We start from the raw sequence: 16,647 nt of genomic DNA on the forward strand, positions 1-16,647 counted from the left end.
GCGAACACGAAATTATTGCGAGACATTCAACAGGGCATAACTTTTCTACACAGTTAAAAATAATGAAGATTACACGCCATGTAAACTTCATTTATGCGATGTAAACATGACGTCATGTAAATTTAAGTCTAGACTCATGTAAATTTGTGTTATATGTCACGTAATTACACAGGATCCTGCTGGATTACATGACATACAATTGAAGTTTACATGACATATCATGTAAATATCCATTACATACCACGCTCCACTCCTACTTGTCCCATGTTCTATGTAAACCTTGTGGACCGCGGGACAAATATGCGTAGAACGGCAGTATATGTCTCAGAAATTTACACGTTTCGTTCGAACTGTGTATCATTTGGTAAAAATCAACCAAATTTTGCACACTTTCTCATTGATGCGTATTGTTTACATGCTGTCAAACTCGAAGTCGTGTTTTTCGATTCAACGAAAATGAAGGTGAACCAACGCGAGTCGAGAGAACAAATTCTTTCCAAGCACCTGGAATTTCCTGACCTGTCGCATTAGCAGTTGGGAAAAATGTTGAACATTCACCATTCAGCCGTCTCCAGAGTGTTGAAGCGGTTCCAGGAGCGGTTGGCGTTGGGCCACGGCAAAGGAGCTGGAAGAAAACCGGGACCGGAGAACAAAAAGACGGAGGGAAAGGTGAAGCGGGAGATTAAAGCAAATCCCAACGTCTCAAGCCGTGATTTGGCTAAAACTATCGGCATGTCGCAGAGCTACGTCCAGAATGCAAAGAAGAGAGCTGGACTACATACCCAGCCAACAATTTGACTGGTATATATCGAAATTGGAACTAAGTTATTCATGCATATTTAACACCGCAGAAATTGTATTTACTGCTAAAAAAGGCATATACATACTAAAGTGGAGGCAATATAGAGGCATCAATCCGATTGCAGCAAGTTCTTGCAACATTATAAACGACTGTATTCAAAAACACCTGATTTGACCGATTTTGCTATTCAGAATATACGACAAGATGAAATGATATTTTTATGATTCTGTGTAGTCATATACGAAAAGGTATTGCAAAAAAATCTGACCAGATTCGAACCAGGGTCATTTGATTGTTACCAGCGCCCTAACTATCTGTGTCACTTCAACTAATTGAAATGAGTCTGATTAAATTGAAACAGTAGAAGTGAAGAAAGACAATCGGAAGAGTCGACAACTTGGGTGTTGAGCAGCAGCTATCTATCTCAACTCTCACGTCACGATCTATGTACGATTTCCCTGGAGAGCTAAAGTTGCTACTATTAGCAGAGCAAGCCTCATGGACAACCTCGGAACTATTGGGAAATCTAAACCACTTAAAGGATGTAACAATCAGAGAGCTGATCTCTCTAGAATCCGAGACTTGTAAAAAGCGACAACAGCTTCTACAACTCTCGAGATTCTTCATCCCCATAAATGAAAGACCCTATCTAATTCAATACCTAGGGCATCAACTGTTTGCCTCGACTCAAAAGAGGGGAGTCCTCTACTATAAATTGGCACTCTCAGTGAAAGTGCTGGTTTTTAACCATTCTGGCCCAATTGATGGGTCTATAGAAGTGGAGTATTATCTTGATGACAAAGCTTATTCAAAGGGATGTCTTCTTTGTGGATCAGGAATAATTTTAGATTCTTGTCCTGAAAAGACCGCAGATGCCATAAATTGTTATCTACCCCTCCTGAAGCATGGGGGGATAGATCTGTGTACTGGCTCTTTGGCCCCTTCGTTCTCCCCTTCATTGGAAGACTTGAGACAATGGAGCCCGACCTTAAGCATCCCTAAATATTCTGTTAAAGACCCAGAATTTCACCTAAGAATGCAGAGAGCTGCTCTGTCTAATCTGGGGTTAGCAGACACTCTTGATCGTCCTCTCAACGCTGCGTTAACACAGGGCTCCAACTGGCCAAAGATTTCCAGCTACCTCCAACTTTTAGATTACTTGATACTTTATTGGCCATGTATCCTCATTTTGTTGGTATTAATCTGGGAGGAAGAAACCAATACAAAATTTCTGTACGTCATAGTGAGCCGAGATTCCGCTGTCACGAACTGTCACTGTGAGCCCAGATCTCAAACATTGGACTAACATGAAAAAGCGCGTAACTGATTAAAACACATTTTCGTATTTCTTCAAAAGTGATAAAAATCGAATGAAAATCAATTCATGCACATAACGCAAGTAATGCCACGTGAGCACCATTTAATCTGATTGAAAATAAAGCATTGAAAAACGCATCGTTCTACTTTTTCTAATGAAAATGAATATTTAGTGCATAGAAAACTGTGGCCCTTTTTTCATGTTTGTCAGGAAAGATCGAAGGTGCACAACAAAAGGAAACTACCGATTTTCTCGAAGCCTGCCTTGATTCTTTTTGGCAAGCTGGAGTTATCTTGCAGTTCAAAATAAAGTTGTCTCATATTTCGTGTGTAGTATCGGTGCCTCCCTCCCAGGTATTAATTAAGCTAATTAGTTGCAAATGCAACAGATCTACTGTCCTCCATTCTACGATTAGATTTAGAAAAACATCGAAGCAAGCGGGCTTACAAGCGTTTGTCACAACTTTTGCGAATGAACCAATGCACAAGTTCGTTATCTAACGTTTGAGCGGTGCCGTGTTATTTACGTGACCATAGCAACGAGTGAATTCGGCACCGCTCAAACGTCAAACTAGTGAACTCGTGCATTAATCCATGGACCAATGCACGAATTCACTAATTTGACGTTTGAGCAATGCCAAGTTCACTCGTTGTCATGGTCACGTAGATAGCACGGCACCGCTCAAACGTCAAAAAATTAACTCGTGCATTGATCCATTGGGATACAATCTTAAGGCCTTTTGGTGCGTCATCACAAAATGGCTTCTTCAAAAATCATTAACATATTGTTATGATAGTATTGGTATTTGCAACATCGATGAAATATAATTGCTTATCACCTGATTTAATGGATAATTTATGCGAAGAAAAATGCTTTAGGTGGTATTTCAATATTTAATCAACACTTTCAGGTACAGCATTATCAATTTAGCGACAATATACATGAGATTTATATTCTCAAAAAAAAATCTCCAAATTTATGCCGCATTTCATTGCCTCGCACAACTACACTTGTAAATAGAAGGTGCTTACCTTTTCCATTGTAATTCTGCAGCAAACATTTGTGTTTTGCTTTTCATATTGCGTTCACTACACTTCCACTAAACAAATCTTTCATTCACTTCCCTTAAAGGAACACATTTCAAACGGGAATCAAATATTTATAAAGTTTTATCAACCGCAACACACAAAACTATTATGGCGGTGGTTTTCACTTGCTGCGAATCGACGTCGCCACCGCACACTGAGACATGCCTGTGTTTATAGTCTAAAATATCCAACTTTTTTTCTGTTGTATTAATTTTCAGTGCGGATAGGTTGGGCAAAGCATAGAAACTTGATATTCATACGTTGTTTGTTTTTCGATTCTCTCAAATTACAAAAATCATCTCTACGAAGCATAAAATCATACCAAGAGGTTATCAATTTGGACCACCCAAAATAATTGGAAAGCTCCACAGTGCGATGCGTCGGGATGCGTCGGGACGCGTCTATCGTGTGTGCACAATCATCGCGATCGTTGAGCGCAGTGATGTCAGAGTTGCTATCTGTAAAATCATAGCATTTAATGTGAATTGATCACAAAAATCATTGAAATTTTATTAAATCAGTGATCTTGTGATGGAAAACTATTTGCAAAATGATAAGTTTTTATGATTTGCAGCAAATGTTCCGAAAACAAGCATATAACAATTGCTAGAAAAATCTGTCACCAATCACCTGGCAACACCGTCATCCCTTGCAAACATAAACCGTACCGATGCATAACAAAAATATGCGATAAATCCAATTAAAAACAGAGAAATTCCGTTGCCCTTCATTAAATTGTAATGTTTTCTTTTGATGTGTACGATTGAAGAGTTGATTTTGATTTCCAATACTTGTCAATCTGCTAAATTTCCCATGTGTTTACATAAAAATATGCTTAACACAAATGTTATATTTTTTGTTTGTTTGTTTTGAAAATATACATGGAAAGGCGATACTACTACTATTACATCAATGATGATTCTAATGATTCTTTGACTTACACGCCGCTTCACCTTAAGAAAAATTGTCATGACAAATACAAGAGACAATACCGATGTATTATTAATAAGTTTTTTCAAACACAAAATTTGTTTTATGGTTATGGCAAGGAAAAGCCTAGAAAACCGTTATGCATGCGGTAGATCATATTAAGTTCAAGTTGTGATAAACTCTGGACAAACATTTGAAAAGGGCCCAAGAGGTCTTAAGCCTTTTTAAAGAAACCTTGCTGTTGTGCCCTTTTTAGCTCGCTCACGCAAACAAAGATTGGTCTTAACTCTTCCTAGTAGTGGTATTGGTGAGCGTGATCGAGTTAAATTATGCTCAACAGCGGCTTGCAAAAACAAATGTTTACCAATGTCGATGCGCTCTTTTTAAATGTTTGTACAGAACTGTTGTTGTGAAATTAAATTTGTTGCAACAAGAATAGGAGAGGAGAATGTATTTGTTGCTGCATGTTGATCGACAATTGATTCACTAGCCTTTCTTATAATTTCGGTATTACGGGGATTTCTTAAGGGGAAGCAAATACAATAATAGGATCTTAGAGCGCAATAAATAAATAAAAGATTTAACCCTCTCTTTCCCATGGTAGCACAGGTTATCCACCGATATTCGACGAACGCTAGCTAAACCGAATTAATACGATTACAGGGTGTCCATTCAAAATCAGTTTTCCAATTCCCGGATTTTTCCCGTAAACATTTAAAATTGGACAGCAAAATAGCTCTACGACTCCATAGTTTCCAGATGCTTTTTGATATTTGATTTGACTTTAAAAATATTCGTTTTCAAATTATGGGTTTAAGCAGTAGCATAGTAGCTAGGGGGATGCGGTGGGTGCGGTCCGAACTGGGCCCCGAGTTAATAGGGGCCCCCAAATTGTGGTAAAAATTTCATTTAATAATATGATATTGATTTCTATAAAACTAACACGTAAACAAGCAGATAAAAATTCAGTTTGAAGGTGACCTTGAATGAAACTTGGCAGGGCCCTCATGATTAATGTTATTGGTGATTAGAGTAGCCTAAATACCTATTCTAAATTTATTCTCGATAGCTTGGTTTAATTTTGTAATTCAGACGGATCTACCTAAATGTGCGGGGCCCATAATTGTATCTAGAACTGATTTGGAGCAGTGGCGATTCCCTAACCTTCAATCTACCTGTTCTACGAATAGAAATTCTTGAATTTCAGCAACAAATTTGCATGTAATGAATAGAGATTTGTTAGAAAGGACGATTTCAATAATTAACTGTTTTGTTTTATAATCTAAATTTGCCGAAATAGTCATTTTTAGAGTCGTAGAACAGGTAGAAAGTGAGGTTACGAGTCGCCACTGATTTGGAGGTATGTTCTTTCTTAAAGTAGCCGATTTTCATTGCAATCATAGTTGAACAAATAAATCAGTTACCATTTTTGGGACATGTTTTGTACATATTCAAGACTAGTAGAAGATTTCATTTCAGAAGTCTAGTCTCTATTTTAGGCAAAATTGTCTTTAAACTCACTTTTTTTCTTTATTCTGCATACAGTGAATCTTGCTTCAAGAGGTTTCAGAGTTACCTTCGGAAACTATTACGCGATTTTTTCACAGGTACCTATTTCAGACATTTCTTTTCAGATTCCTCGTGGAAAAAATTAAGGTATTCTTCTAGTGATTTATTCAAAGATGTCTTTAGGTATACTTTTGGAATCTCCTTAAGAAATATCTCCATTGATTCCACCACCTCCCAAAAAATCTACCAGTTCCTTTGTTGCAAGGGATGATTAGAGGGTATTTTTCGTAATTTGCTCCAGGAAATCCATTTGCACTACTTTTCTTGACTATTTTGATTTTCCCAGTTGTAACAATAGAAGATCTTCCAAAGTTTCCTACAAGAGTTATCTTATACAAAAATAAACGCATTTGGGGATTTTTCCAGGAAGATCTACGAGAATTCCTATGCCAGTTTCTCTAATCATCTTCAATCAGCAATTCACTTACGAAGTCCTTCGAGACTTTCTCAAGAGCCCAAGAGTTCTTTCAGAAAACTTTGTGCGAGTTTCATCAGATGTCACTTTCAGATTTCCTTCCAAAATATCTCCCGGATTATTGAAAAATTTCACCAAAAAATCTCATTCAGGAGATATTTCTGAGAAAATGACTGGGGAAATTTTTGAAGAAATCTTTGGAAAATTTCTATATATTTTCTAGAATCACTGGAGTAATTCCTAAAGGAATTTTCTGGCTGAAATCTGAACGATAGTTTTGATGGAAATTTTAGAAAATCTCTGGAGAAAATAATAGTTGAAATCTCGAAGATGTTGTAAACGAGAATCATAATGGAAGCTTAAAAAAGATGGTAAAATCATTGGAAGCATTCCTTGCGCAACTATGATTTACTTAAAAACATTCTAAAAGAATCTTTGAAAACATTCATGATGGAATCTCAGAGGTCATTTCTATGGTTACTCTTAAAAAAATCTACGTTTAATTTTTGAAAATCTAAAATGAACTCTTAAGAAATCATTGGAGTTCATTTGGTAATTTATTTTAAGCAAACCTTGCAAATTTGTCGACCTTAAAGGCATTTCTTTCATCGAGAGCTTCAAAATAAATCCCGACTCAAAAACACAAGATTAAGAAAATATCCAAACTTTTCTTTGAATACCTAATTAAAGCTGTAATGAATCATTGCTTTCTAGCGCTACTTCGCCAGCTAATATTTCCACTTCCATGTCAATTCACTTCAACTCCTCTCGATAATAAATTAAACAAAGAAGAACTGTAGAGTATTCAATTGCAATTTTGCCAATAAACTACTACAAAACATATCAACATTAGTTCCATCTCTTTAGTCATAATTCTACATACGCCATTTGTTCAATGTTTATTTCAACATTAGCATCGTGCATTTAGACGGCGTTCACCTTAATTTTGAGGGCCTCTTAATCGAACTCCGCACCGGGCCCCAAAAACACTATTTCATTTTTATGAAATTCTGAGATTTTGGAATTATTTAAAAAAAACTCCGTGTATTTGAATTGAAACAATTGAAATACGGCAATTTATAATAAAAATTGTCGATCCATTTGCTTCTCAAAAGCGCCTTCAAAGTTCTGCATTAGATGTGATCCATGACTGGTTTCTGGAAAAAATCTTGATCTCATTGGACCCAAGGAGACATCTTTATGACACTATATTGCCCAAATCACGTGATTGCTCCTTTGCTCAAAAAATGGAATAAAAAATAACAAGCATCTCCTAGGAATCCTTCAAAGATTTTGACATGAATGTAATGAAAACTAAACAAAAATTAAGGATCTCACAAGAAATTCGCGGAGAATTGTTTGAAAATCTCGCCTTAAATCTCACAAAGACTTCACCATACATCACGAACTAGTCAAGTTAGTAATCCAAAAAAGGCTTCTTCAGGAATTAGTATCACCGTACACAGGAATTTGCCAAAAATGAATTCTCAATTAATCTGTCCTTATTTATCATCAACCACTCAGATAACCCACAAAATATCTAAAAAAAATTAAGCTTAACGTTTTACCAACAGCTAGGAATTACAAAGAATCTTGAGAAAAATCAGCAAAGTATCTTTGATAGAACCCAATCAAAATATTATTAGCAATCTACCCATTACCTTTTCAGTGTTTTTTTTTCTCGAAGAACTAACTACCTAGTCTAATACCTGGATAATTATCACCTTGATTCCCGATAAGATTCCTGCGATATCTCATCAATAATATGGCATGAATCTCAATAGAAATTCATCAATCATCTCACCAAGAACCATGTCAGGTATCTCTAAGTACCCAATTAAAAAAATAGGATCTGATCATCTGATCAATCTAATTGATATTTTTATCCACAAATTCACCAAGCATCTTATGCACAAAAACCCTGCCAAAGATCTCTTCAGGAAAAAATGTCAACAATAATAATGACGTGAATTGCAAATTGTCTTCTTTCGCCCATATAGGTTTTCCCGGTACGTTTTACAATTTCCCGGGTATTTCCCGTATTTTTCCCGGTCAATTCGAATTCCTGTGTTTTTCCCGCTTTTCCCGGATTTCCCGGATGGATGGACACCCTGCGATTAGCTCAATAATGATTGGAATAAATTTATTAGCTCATTTGTCACATCAAACATCGAAACAAGTGACCAAAGGGTCAAAATATTGGAAAGCAATCAAACAATTTTATATTGATTTTGAATAATTTTGCTTATTTGCAACCAAGCTCTTTATTTAGAAACGCCTTTTTGACAGTTAAACAAAGCTGTGGGAATGGAAGGGTTAATAGAAAAATAACTATCATTGTTTTAAAAAAATCGAAATTAGTTTTTTTTTCTCACAATTAGAGTAATCCTCATTCACTGTACTCAATATCTGGAATACAGTGATATAGTTTTCATGAAGATTTATTTGAATTTGGACGAAAACACTGGGTTTTCAGTCCTGATCATTGCCGATGGTGGAAAATTGTCCTTTTCTCTTGATTTTGAACGAAATTTCATGAAACAATGTGTTATTTAAAAAATTTTCAGTAGATTCAACATATATTCCACGTTTATCACACTATAAATAAATGGAAATAAATGTCAACCATATTCTTAAAAGCGTTGATTTATAACTGTGAGTATACGCCAAAACGTATACTTTCCAAACAAGGATCATTTAAAAGTTACGTCTATCAGGCAAGGGAGGCAAGGGTCTAAGAGAGTGTGACAGCGCATGTATAAGGTATACGCAAAAAGCGTGACAGAGGGGCGATGGGGATGTCTAGAAATCCCTAAAAACGAAGAACGTCATACAGCGTTGCCAACCTTCCAGATTTGTCTGGAATATTCCAGATTTTTGAGGCCCCATTTTACAAAAATCTGGAAGATCCAGATAAAATTTGTAATGAATTTGTAAGGTAACATAAGGAAACTTGTGTATCGTTTAGTATCGGTATTCTTCAAGGGAGGTTTGTGTCAGCCAAATGGTCTGAAATTCATCAGCAATTAACGGAATCATCGAAAAATTTTCTTATAAATTCATTGGCGAAATATTCACGAAATAGATGATATTCTAAATACTTCACTTCAGAATCCATCCGCAGGATTTTAGACGATATTTTCGACTGATATCTTCAGTAGTGATCTTATAGAGATCTCAAAAAAATTTGACAGGTAGCTGACAAGGTTTTTGAAGAGTTCCCAAAGAATCTCTTGACGAATTTTTCCAACACCCGTTAATTGACTCCTGAAAACCCATAAGGATTTTTTTAAATGCTGGAAAAAGCTTGCAGGGGTCAATGCCTAATTAATTCATTATGGATTATGGTGTATAGTGGATTCTGATGGAATTATTTGGGATATCCGAAGGAACCTTTTGAATCTTGTGAAAATCTTCTGGTACAAATGGTGGTGTTCGCAGAGACCCTGTGAATATCCTTAACAAATGTTTGGCAAGAACTAGGTATTTTTAAAGTTTTTTATCGGACTTTTGAAAAGATGTTTGTTAGACTCGAGGCACGATTCTTAGGGCCTTATTTTATAAGTCGAGTCGATCAAAAGCGTCTCGACTGGCGTCACTGTCGACCAAAAATTTCGCTCGACTCGGTTCTGTCACTCGAGTTTATCGACAGTTGTCACTCTATGTGACTAGATTACTATGGGAGTCGACGGGTGACATCTGAAATATGCATGCTTGCTTTGATCGACAATGACAGATGAGTCACATGGAACCGCTCGATTTACAAAATAGACCCCTTAAGAAGCTCATCCAGAAGCTGATTTATCTCAGATCATGAATATAGTGACTTTAAATAACATTTTTTTCTGCAAAAGTGTCTTTAGTAACTTTTTGTTGCAAATAATAATTTTTAGTGACCGGGTAGAAAAAAGTGACCACGTCACTGAAAAGTGACTCCTTACATACAGTGTCAGGGAGAGAATTATGTCTTGTACAGCGGCACAATAACTTCTGAAAAGTATGCAATAAATAGTAAGAAACAGGAAGAAAACATCTCACGGCTCCACCTAACCCCAGTCTCCCGGTGTCACTGCATACGCGCATCATCCTACTAGACGTGTATCTCTCTCCCATACAAAACAATCTGTAAATCTAAATCAACACGAGCGCGCCCGAGTCGATGAACTGTTGCCCCGATTCAAGGCCATCATTTCTAATGCGAATGCGCGCACGCCGCACCGTCCTCTCCCGTGCTGCATTTCGCTTATGATGATGGGAAATTGCACCAGCTAAAACCGCGCTATTCAATTCTGTGCTTCTTCTAATACTACTCTATCATAGGTACCGTAATTTAGGGTAAAATTGAACACTCCTTGATGCATACGTTTCGACTGTAAAAGGAGCTACAAATTTATTTTTATCATACAAATTCCTTGTCGTAACAGTATTCGGTATTTATTTTTGATTTTACAATATATCGTTCGACATTGAAAATAGTTATTCCATAAAAAATAGACAATTCATATGTCCTGTTTTATGTATTCCTGAGACGAGACTCGCGAAGACGGTCTTCTTTTTCTGTGATTGCTGAGTTTTTTTCTTATTCCACTTTGTGTTTATACCAATTATGCGCATGCTGTTCAAATCCTCACATGAACCTCTCAACAAAAAATGATTGAGTTTGCATAACATCAAATCATAAATAGCCGTTTGAGTGAAAATTCATGCCAGCAAACGTAGCAGACATTAGAAACAATTAATCTTCTGCTTATATTTATCAGCAACTTTGGAAAAAACTGCACTGCCGACTGAAGTTTTCAATAACAGTTTACTTTGAACACAATACTTTTCACTTTTTCAGCCATAAAAACGGTGGGCTGCATTTGACGTTACGTGAGAGGGGAATCTGGGCTGCATATGACGTTGATATTTTTCCTCTTCGCGAGTCTCTCTCAGATGTATTCTAACCATTTTTCCTGAACTAGGTTTCGAATTTGCATTGTACTTTAAATTTGTTTTAAGGGAAAGTCCATTATGCCTGTGAACAAGGCGTCAGTATAGGAGGTAATTGCCTACTTTTAGGCGTTTAGCGTAATTCACAAAATTCAATGCTAAAATTTTCAACTTTTCATTTTCGAAAATTGTTTTGATTCGTTTACAAAGTTCGATAAGCATTACACCAGCATAGGCTTTAAACATAAATGTATGAATCTAGGTATACGCATTCAACCACATTTCACAGAACGGAAGCGCCTATTAGTGATCAACTTCACTCCCTATTACGGTGCATGGGTATGTGCATTCGCAAATGCATCGCACGCCGGCCGGTAAAGCGACCGGCAATAGTGTTTACTCGTTGGTAAGTAGGTATATAGGCAATGGCCGGCTCTGCTGCTGCACTTGCTCTGTAACGGCCTAGTGTCAAACATTGCATCGTGCACACATGTCCTAGTCCTACACTGAGGCAAAAATACTTAGGTTTTCCATAAATAAAGACTTATGAACCAGCCAAATTATGGTTTCATTGCACGCATAAACATTTCGAAAATGGGATCATAAGTTTCATAAGTAAGAGCTTTGAATTCTTTAAAAACAATTACTTGAAATAATTATCATAGCAATCGCTAGAAGAACTACTCCTCTTTCGATGTTGGCTACAAGTTAATCGAAAACAGATCACATGTTATCAAAACATGTCCATTTTTGAACTCGCCTGATATAAAAGGCGTTCATTAATAGTGATTGATAATTTTAAGTAAGCAATTATCATTGCGCTTATTATTGTTTTTCATTGATTGACTTATGAAATTTAGTCATGAACATCTTCACCAAAATCATAAGTAAAACTTAAAAATTTCAACAATAATCGTTGTGGCGCCAAATCATAATTTTTCCTTAAAAAAATATTAAGTTTTTTTGCCTCAGTGTAGTAGGTAGTAGCGAGACGCCGGTGTCACTGAATAGCACAGTGCTAATAAATGTCGTTTACGATGAAATCATTTCCGAGGAACAGTTTTCCGACGGCAGGGGTGATAGCGACTGAGTGTCTTTAGAACTTTAAGAAGACTTTAAGAAACTTTAAGAACCTGTTGCCTGACAGAAGAGAGCAAACAGGAATCAAGAAAACCTTAAAGAAAACAGGAGATTTAAATTTCCTCCCAATAAGGACTGTTCATTTTGTATGCCATACTTTTTATAATTTATCAATGAAATCTCAATCGGTTTTCTGTACATCATTCGACTAATATTATACGATATTATGACGATAAAAAACACCTGAATAATTGAATTTCTCACGAATAAGGAACAACCCATCTAGCGAATTGAGATCAGTGGGTTCGATACCTACCGGAGCACGTGGTTTGTTTTCACAGTTTCAATTTCAATTTGTACATTTGACATGTGTTTCGTCGTGTACATGCAGGGTGACCACCAAATATTCATTTTGAAATTCCCGATTTTTTCCCGGTTTTCCCGGTACAAATTTCATTATTTTCTCGGTTTTTTATTGAGGGGCCCAAACTGAAAAAAAATCTACTTCAAGCTTTTCAATGGCATTTTAAGGAGATTTTTACGACCAATCGGAAAAATAATATTATTTGTAGAAGATTGGCTTGTTTTTGGCTTCCACACAATTAGTATAAAATGGAAAATAACTGAAAAAAAGTTGAGTCTTTTTTCTTAAAACTAGGTTACTGTCACTTATACCCTCATTTAGCTCAATTGTGCTATTCTATTATTGGCACTTTCAATTCACTTTGACAGGGTTTTGTTTTAAAAGTTACCAAGCCCATGTTTACCAACAACTAGTTGTCCCGGCAAACGTTGCATTGTCCAGTAGGCCGTACAGCAGGCGTTCAAAAAAAAAAACCCTAAATTTGTGTCAAATTTATAGTATTCGTTTTCTCAACTTTCTCGGAGGATTTTGAGAAATATTATTCCACACGAAAACGTTCAACCCCTTGAGGAAAACAATAGTGAAAGAATTGTTCAAATCGATCGTCTTGTTCTCAAGCCAACTCGTGACATAAAAACACCATTCCATTTTCATTTATATAGATATGCCTCTTTTGTGCATCTTACTACAATGTTTAAAAGTATTTCAATACATAATATTTTTTTATCTTCATAGAAATGAAGAGTTTAAGGTAAGGATGAAATAAAGCAAACAAAGCCAACGGTGTTGAATCATGTATCTCAACTTGTTTATACAACTTTTGGTCAATTAGGTAACGAATGACACATTAGAAGCTCTTATGAATGATTTTCAAGAACATTTGGATTTATTGATTTATTTAAAGCAACTAAAGAAAATTTTGAGTGCTTAAACTGTCTGCAAGAAGTTTTGAAACTCTAATTCAAAACTTCGAGTCAGATAAGTAAGAGAAAAATCAAGTCAATAGTAAGAGGAAAAAAATCATAAAATATTTCGAAACATTGCTAATCAATAAGTGAAGTGAAACAGTTCTAAGAAGTATAGTGTAGCAAAGTAGATTATTTCTACAAGAAATTAAATCATTATTGTTTAAAAGTTATTTATGCATAATTGAATATGTTTAATGGCATTACCATCAACCGTAACAACTTTCTACGACTGATTTTGTAGATTTAGAGCTTAAAGATTTTCATTCGAAATTATTTTCCCGGTGATCATCTCAAATTCCCGGTTTTTCCCGTCTTTTTCCCGATGGATTCAAATTCCCGTCTTTTTCCCGCTTTTCCCGTTTTTCCCGGTTTGGTGGCCACCCTGACATGTAAACTTTAAAACCTTATTAAACAATGCATGGAAGCCTAACTGGAAACAATCGGCAATAGAATACTTGTAGATTTCATTCTTGGAAAACTCCATTAGGATTCTTTCTCATCTAGAACCACAACTGGAAACATCGGTACTAGTAGTAGTCGAAAAATATCTGAAGAAAATCCTGGGACAGTCCGACGGAGAATTTTTCAGGGTAATGCATGTGGCAATTATTACAGATATGTAGTAACGGAGAAGTGCTCAAAGATTTTCCTGAAGCAAGTTCTGGAGTACTTCCTTGAAAAATCACTGAATAAATTTCTGGTGGAGCAATCTCTAGAGGAATTTCTGAGGAAATTCATGAAAGTATTAAAAAAAATCTCTGGTGAAATCACTAGAAGACTTTGTGATGCTTTTCCTCGAGGAATCTGAAAAGAAATTCCTGATTAACTTGTGAAAAAATCTCTCAAAAGTCTCTGAGGGTTTCTCTTACTCTTCTGGAATTTTACACCAGGATTCATTGCAAGAAACTTTAGAGATCTTCCAGACTTCCCGGAGACTTGCATTAAAATAGTGACCGCAACGAGACTCGCTACCAGCCCTGCAACGGCGAATTAGATGCGCGAAGGGCATGATCTAGGGTACATCGGCCCGGGTGCAAAGCCTATATTGACTGCACGCGCGAGCGATAAAATTGCACTTTAGAAAAACTGCGCCATATAATAATACATGTTACACATGTAACTTACACAGGTATCGGCGCACTTTATTCACACACCAGTACTGCACAATGATTCATTGAAAGTGAGAACTAAGCTCATTGCCATCTGCCTTTTTCTAATTGGTTCAACGGGCCTGGAGCAAGTGTTTCCTCGTCGTCCGGCGGAAAAATCATGTCAAACACGTGAGAATAGTCGAGCACTGCACTCGTCGACATTCGATGGGTATCAGCTGCTTGGTAGGTGGGGAGGAAAATCCACACGAAAGAATTTCTATTTCTAGTGCTCTGTTTTCCGGTCGAGGGTAGCTTTGTAGTGCCCAGTCCACACTTTTCGATGTCTGCGGGATTAAGTAATAAACGTACAAATTAGTAGTAGACAAACAATGTAAAACGGGCGATTATAAGTGCCTACATGTCGGTACTCATGGTAGGATTCCCATATATGAGACCACAGCAAGTATAAAGGGCGGCCAAAGTATTTGTGGGTTATGGGAGCAATGAGATTGGAATTGGATTGTAAACCGATTCGATAAGGCGATTGAATCATTTCCGTATGCAGATTGAATGCAAATTTAAATTCATACAGGTGAAAAATGTTCTTTTGAGCACGGCATAGCGTCTTGCTTTGATCAATTCCATAAACCTTCAGCATTATATAATTAAAGAACCCATTGAAATAGACAAAAAAACACTTAAAAAGGTTCTGTTTCAGCTCGAATTTAATTAGAAACGAGGAACTTACGTATTATAGTCCATTTAGTTTTCTTCACCATTAGGGGTTGTTGTGTGAAATTATACAGTAAAATAAGCTAATATACTAAAAGTATTGATACATATTTTGAGCCCAGTAAGTTTTTAATAGCCACCCATGACGAAGAGAACGAAGCTTCCAAGTCACTATACAGCCATTCGATGAAAAACCCATCTAGTGGGTCACCGAATTCCATGAAAACTTGCTATTTTGTTCCTTATTCGAAATAAGGATATACGTGTTTTTGGATTTTTTGATTAGGGTGACCATTTCGTGAAATTTTATATTTTTCTTGAAAAATCAAAATCTTTAGCTTTCATTTCGTCCCAGAAAATTGAAAATCGGTCGAGCGGTTCAAAAGTCATGATTTTTTAAAAAATAAAAATTTTGCAAAATCGCGATTTTTCTGGTCATTCCATTTTGGAAATGGTCACCCTAATCAAAAAATCCAAAAACACGTATATCCTTATTTCGGATAAGGAACAAAATAGCAAGTATTCACGGAATTCGGAGATCCACTAGATCGGTTTTTCATGGAATGGCTGTATACGAGATTGTGCTACTTACTCCCAACCATGGTTTTTCCTAACGCCAGTTTCCCCAATGTCTTTTCTCCCAATATGATTTTTCAAATAAGCATCTTTTCCGAATAAGTGATGTTGTTCTAAGAAGTGTAACATCAACCTTCAATGGGTGGTAATAAATTAGTTACAGTTGAAATCAATCAGAAGAAAGGTATGTTCGATCATTTTAGTCGCGATCAGTACCACATACTTTTCGGAAAGTTCCTGGAAAAGTAACACAACTCATATGAAAATATCAAGGTTTGAGTCAGCAAAACTGCAATGATAGTGACGGTGGTATTGTTGACGTTGAAGCACATAGAAAACCTACTGGACCTGATGTTGACTGGTAAAACCACTATCAGCCCCACATTCAAGTGGCTCATAAACTTAACAAACAATGTTTTATCGTAACTAACAATGTAAAAACATAAGAAAACGTTGATTGGCGTAGAAAGGCATCTCAGATTAGAGTGCAAATAATGCGAAGGTATTTTGGCTTGAAAAGTTAATAGCTGCTCATTTTATATTATATATTAGTCATGCTCATGACATAACCTCTAACAAAACCAAAAGTCTGTCGCAGCTGTTCTACGATTTTCCTCCTTTACTTATCTATATAAATAAAAATGAAGTGGAGTTTGTATGTGACGAATTGGTTTGAGAACGGTTGGACTGATTTGCAAAACTCTTATACCTTTGTCTTTCATCTCGAACTCCGACGTGTTCGTATTGTAAAAATTCACTGAAAATGTAACCAGAAGCAGTAT

Source organism: Aedes aegypti, chromosome 3 (assembly GCF_002204515.2).
Source record: "Aedes aegypti strain LVP_AGWG chromosome 3, AaegL5.0 Primary Assembly, whole genome shotgun sequence".
NCBI lineage: Eukaryota > Metazoa > Arthropoda > Insecta > Diptera > Culicidae > Aedes > Aedes aegypti.